At 39.0% G+C, this 6,071-nt stretch overlaps 1 protein-coding gene across 2 annotated transcripts in view; it reads left to right on the top strand.

The window, feature by feature from the left end:
- Positions 1–530: 530 nt before the first annotated feature.
- Positions 531–6,071, top strand: part of ATP2A2 (ATPase, Ca++ transporting, cardiac muscle, slow twitch 2) — an 81,654-nt gene continuing 76,113 nt past the window's right edge. For both annotated transcript variants that reach the window (XM_011997857.1, XM_011997858.1), the window contains exons 1-2: positions 531–555; positions 640–722. The gene's annotated coding sequence lies outside the window, so the exon portion shown is untranslated. The remainder of the gene's footprint in view (positions 556–639; positions 723–6,071) is intronic.

A 6,071-nucleotide genomic window follows, 5' to 3' on the forward strand; every position in this document is an offset into this window, starting at 1 on the left:
CTCGCCTCGCCTCGCCTCGCCTCCCTTGGACCTCCTCGCGTCTCGGGCCCTGGATCTTCTCGGCGCGCAAGGCTCGGAGGCTTCTCTCCAGCAGCAGCCGGCCCCGGTGGAGGGAGGGACGAGGCTCCTGCAGCTGGGTTGAGCCCGGCAAGACGTTTTCTCGTCCCCTGCCGATTTATGAGGCGTCGAGGTCGTTGGAAAGCCTCTGACCGTTCTTGTCCTACCCAGAGTTACACATCTGGCAGAAGTGATGACATCGCTGAAACCACTCCTCGGTTCAGGAACCCTAAGTGATTTCACGCTTAGGGCTAGACCTCAGGCCATTGATTACAAAGAGTGCATGCTTTCTTGAGATAGCTTTGTAGTATACCTTCTGCTAAAAAAAATTGGATATTCCTATAGCTAGGTCTGTGTTTTGAAGATACTGATGCTTAGAATTGTAGCAGTTCTTTTTAGAAAGACGGAGTGCTAAAATGTCTCTCTTTTTTTTTAACCTCCCTCTTGACACATTGCCTGGCGAATTTCTACATTCTACAGAGTTACCGGCTGAAGAAGGTAATCTTAACATTTTTTTTTTTCCCTTTCTTGGTGTGCTGATGGTAAGATGACAGCTACAACACATGTGTTTGTTTCTTACAGGAAAAACCTTGCTGGAACTTGTGATTGAGCAGTTTGAAGACTTGCTAGTTAGGATTTTATTACTGGCAGCATGTATATCTTTTGTAAGTATGAAAAAATTTATTTTCTTTCCCCCAGAAAGATGAAAGTATTCCACAGATAAATCAGAAAACAAGTGGTGTCCATTGGATGAAAACATATTGGGAGTTACAAGCTGTGTCTCCATGTTTAAAAACAATCTGGGCATTTTAAAATTACGAACAAAACACTTGAAGCCATTGATATTCAGAAAATAGATGCCTGACATTTATAATGCAATTAGGAGTTGTCCCAGAGTGTGGCATGGTCTTACAAATTCTTGTGGTTTATCAGCTTTTAATATCAAAAAGTTCTTCACTGGGAAGCCTTTAATGTTTTGGGTTCTTCCATTGTTACCGTGTTGTAAGATCATACTAAGATGATGTTGGACTCTTTGTAGTCTGTAAATAGAACTTACAAAAGGAATATTCCAGTTGCTTTCCCTTCCTGGTAATGGCAAGGTGACAGTTGTTCCTGACGGTGACAAGAATGATGACGGCTGTGATGGCACCCTTGTTGACCAAATTTGGTCACTGACCTTTAGGGTGGTATATTTATCTAAATTGGACCCCTGTCTTAAGTGATTCTTAGGTTGGAAGAACAAGGTTTAGTACAGTTGGTTTTAGATCTTAAAGGAAAAAAACCAGCGTGGTGTTTTTTCTTGTTCTGTGTGTGCTTACCCACTTGAGTGCTATACGGTTGCTAAGAAACTAGTGAAATGCAAAGAACTACAGCAGAAAAAAGGTGTTGGGGTGGCAAGTATATTTCTAGGTTTTTAACTTTTTTTTAAATGTTCGGTATTAATTTTTTGTTGCATTTTTTTTCCTTGGGCAGTAGACTGCTTGGTAGTTTTCCTAAAAATAATCATGAATAGGACACAGATGTTCCTAATCCTAGTAGCATGAGATGCCTTTTATTCTTGAATTACAGTATTACAAAAACCACAATAAGTGAAATTCACCCAGTGTAGTACTTCTTTCTAGTTAAAACAAAATTGACAAAACTTCACGGTTTCGGTTTTGTACATACTTGTGTATGCAGGTCCCAGGGATCAGCCTCAGTCTTTGTGACAACCATACCATAGAGGGCTATTTTGAGAACAAAATAAAGCAGTGGGCATTTATCTAGTTCAGATAAGGAAAAGATTAAATTTATACCCATCTTTTAAGTAGATAGTGGCAGCAGGAAATAAATTTTTGGAATAATTTTTATGTAAATCCTGCTGTGAGACTGTATTATGCCATATTAGCCAAGTGGTGTGTAGCCATTAATAATTCAGTCCCCAAGAACCTTTTCTGTGGTTTTCATTGATTAAAATGGGGACTTACATAGCAAACCATTCAGCATTGTGAGTCAATCACAGTGTACCTCTGACATAATCTGTTTCTCCTTGATTAAAAAATGTTCCCCCAGAAAATGGCTGCTGTTTTACCAATTAAGGGAAATGAGTAGAGCTGTTTGATTAACTGTAGTTTATCAATACGTTGTCATGGGGCAAAATAAATGATACATTTGGAGGTAGCGTAAGATTTGTATTTAACTGGGTACCTAATTCTGAAATAGCGTTGGCAGTTAAATAATGGGATCCGATAAGGTCATTGGGAACTTCTTAGAAGTTAATCAGCTGACATATACGAGCCAGAAGCAAAATACAGTTTTATTGAATTCTGTGTGTTACAAGTTGAAGCAGTATAGGAAACCACGCTACTGGTGTTACTATTGAGGTTGCATTGGGTCTCTCTTTTGAGTGGCCAGTTTGATTTTATATTAGCATTTTAAATTAATGATGTGTGTGGGTTTTGTTTGTTTTTTACTTTGAAGTAATTAGAGGCTTTGAGTTTGTAGGCATTTCAAGCAGGTTTTTAAATAAATGCTTTAATTTTTTTAATAAGGTGTAGGACCTTGGCTTTTTGGAGCATTATAGAGCTATGTTTTGGAGTTGAAATTTGAGTTCCTTTTTGGTAACTGTGGAGTTACTGCTCAGGAAATGAACTATGTTACATTTTTATTTTATGAGTTGGTAAATAGCAAAAGAATAAGTGTTTCGGGAGTACTTCTATAGAATTAATTTGCTTTGGTTTGTTTGATCAAGGAATTGCAGATATAAGACCTGTTGTGTTGATTTTCTTCATGTGGGGTTGGGTAGTGCCGCTGCATTGTCTTTAGTGTTTCATTCCTCCAGTCTATCTTTTAAAAGAAAGAGCCCTGACTCTTTTTTGTATCAGTTTATTTATTCCTATTGATGTAACGGAAAAAACATGGTAGACTATTCAGGTTTTTTTGGAGAAGTGACTAGGGATTCTTACATACATCATGCATCATCAAGTCATGCTCATATTAAAAAGAATATTGGTGATTTATTTCAAATATCTAAGTAGTAAATTGTTAACTATAGTAATATTTTGCTGTGGCATAAAATAGGAAGCTGCATTAATGTTTTATGCTTGTGACCTGTAGGGATCTAGTTTAATTTGTAATATTAGCCAAAGTGTTTTTTTGAAACGGTCACTTGGATTGAAAGAAGTAAGCTTCATCTCCCAGTGCATAGGAACATTAGAAATTGCTTAATTTGATATTCAAGACCCCCCGCCATCATTCACTTTATCTTTTCATTCTCTTCTTGATTACCAACTTTGCTCTAAATGTAACACATCATATGGTTGCTTGACTGGAAAGCCTGCCCTTTTCTCTCTTCCTGCTTTGTTAAGATATTTATTGAGCACCTGTCACAGACACTGGGGGTACAGTAGTGAATAAAACGGAGAGGGAGCCCTAGCTGGAGGATAATACTGTTGAGAAAAATAAAACAAGGGGGTTCGGATTATCAGAGCATGTGAAAGGGGGTACAGTTTTCAAATTGGGTGGTCAGGGACGTCCTTGAAGGCGACATTAGCGAAAAGACCTGAAGGAGGTAGGCATTAAGGCCATGTTGGTCTCACTCCCATCTGTTTAAATCATAAAGTCATAATTAATATGGTAATAACTTGCATAGGTTTCTCTACCTTCCACCCTCATTTCCCATGTCAGCTACTTAGATTGACCCTAAAATGCTAATAAAACTTTCTAGGCTATGGCACTTCTCAGCCTTTACGTTACATTTGACCATTTGCATGTGTGTGTCTTTTTTCTTCCTACTAGACCCCCTTGAAAAGTACCTTATTTTTTAGAGTTAGTGCTTTTTTTTTTTTTTTTTTTCTTTTTTTTTTTTTTTTTTAAATACGTAGACAGAGTCTCACTCTTGTTGCCCGGGCTGGAGCACAGTGGCGCAATCTCGGCTCACTGCAACCTCCACCTCCTGGGTTGAAGTGAATCTTTTGCCTCAGCCTCCTGAGTAGCTGGGATTACAGGTGTCCACCACCATGCCCAGGTAATTTTTGTATTTTTAGTAGAGACAGGATTTCCCCTTTGTTGGCCAGGCTGGTCTCGAACTCCTGACCTCAGGCGATCTGCCCCCCTCAGCCTTCCAAAGTGCTGGGATGACAGGCATGAGCCACTGCACCCGGCCTAAGTTAGTGCTTTTGATGTCACAAATATTTGGGTAAGTTTGTTTCAGTAGAATTTTCTGAAAATATATGAGACCTTTTTACTGTGATTTCTCAGAAGAAAATACTCAAAGTATTTGATATTGGATTTGTAGTGATATTAATTTTCTTCTCTTTTAATTTTTGATTTTAAAAATGGGATAAGAAGGGCAAATTACTGATTGGTTTAACTAGTTTATTTAGAGCTTTTCTTAATGGTTTGAAAGGTGAATTTAATAGAGTACTTTTTTAAAAGAAGATTGTTTTCTCATGCCTGCAAACATTGAATGTTTTTACATAGCTTTATATCTGGATCAGAAGAGAATGAGTTCTAATTCATACTTTTTATTTTTTCGCATTTTATTAATGACTGAAAGAATTGTTTCCCCCCCAGAAATTATCGTAACATTTATTGGTAATTCTTTGTATCTTTTTTGAAATGTTTAATTTCCATTTCCTCTTTTTAAAAAAAAAAAAACTTGATGTAAATTTCTTCATTTATTGAGCAATTGTTTGAGGGCCCAAAGGCACAGTACAAGTTTCTGAGAATACTAGGAGCAAAATGTGCTTATGATTTTTTTAAGCACTTTTTTTCTTTCATTTTTTTTTTATGATACTAAGAGCTCTTCCTGTTATCACAGTGTATAGATATCTGAGTCACAACATCATGACTGTCTTCCAGTTTACAGCAGAACGTGCTTTTTACCTTGGATTAAAATTTGCTTTATTTGGCCGGGTGCAGTGGCTCATGCCTGTAATCCCAGCGCTTTGGGAGGCCGAGGTGGGTGGATCATTTGAGGTCAGGAGTTCGAGACCAGCCTGGCCAACATGGTGAAACCCTGCCTGTACTAAAAATACAAAAAATTAGCCAGGCATGGTGGCGGGTGCCTGTAGTCCCAGCTACTCAGGAGGCTGAGGCAGGAAAATCACTTGAACCCGGAGGCGGAGGTTGCAGTGAGCCGAGATTGCGCCACTGCACTCCAACCTGAGCAACAAAGTGAGACTCCATCTCAAAAAAAAAAAAATTGCTTTTTTATAGTTATCAGAAGTATAATGCAGTACAGAGTGTTGTACAGTATTTCAGTGCTGTACAGAGATTAATCTTGTGGATAATAATTGGAGGATACTCTATCCCTACTCTATTTTAAGCAGTTTAAAGTAGTTGAGTGTTCATTAGCAAGTGGTTACCTTGAATAATACTGGCATATTTGAAGCACTGAACTTGTTGGATGTAAGTCCCAGAAGACAGGTATTATTGTATTTAGCACAAAGCAAAGGGAAGAAGGAACACTGTTTATGTCTAAAACTATGGGGCAGTGGTCTTCTGTTTCACTTTTCTTTGCTTCTGTTCATGAAGCTTGTTACCTTTTTGCTGTCTTTTTTTTGAGACGGAGTCCCGCTCTGTCACCCAGACTGGAGTGCAGTGGTGCAATCTCAGCTCACTGCAACCTCTACCTCTCAGGTTCAAGTGATTCTCCTGCCTCAGCCTCCCGAGTAGCTGGGATTACAGGCATGCGCCACCATGTAGAGACGGAGTTTCTCCATGTTGACCAGGCTGGTCTCCAACTCTTGGCCTTAGATGATCCGCCTGCCTCAGCTTCTCAAAGTGCTAGGATTACAGACATGAGCCACCTCACCCAGCCCAGATAATCCTTTTTACACATTGCTTAACATTTTCTATTTTCCTGGAAATAGGGTCTTCTGTCACCCAGCGGAGGAATGCAGTGGTGTGATTATAGCTCACTGCAGCCTCAGACACATGGGCTGAAGCCTGATTCTTGAGCCTCCCAAATAGGTGGGACTATAGGTGTAAGCCATCATGCTTTGTTTGTCTCTTTTTTTTTTTTTTTTTTT

Source organism: Mandrillus leucophaeus, unplaced genomic scaffold (genome assembly GCF_000951045.1).
Source record: "Mandrillus leucophaeus isolate KB7577 unplaced genomic scaffold, Mleu.le_1.0 Scaffold55, whole genome shotgun sequence".
Taxonomy (NCBI): Eukaryota; Metazoa; Chordata; class Mammalia; order Primates; family Cercopithecidae; genus Mandrillus; species Mandrillus leucophaeus.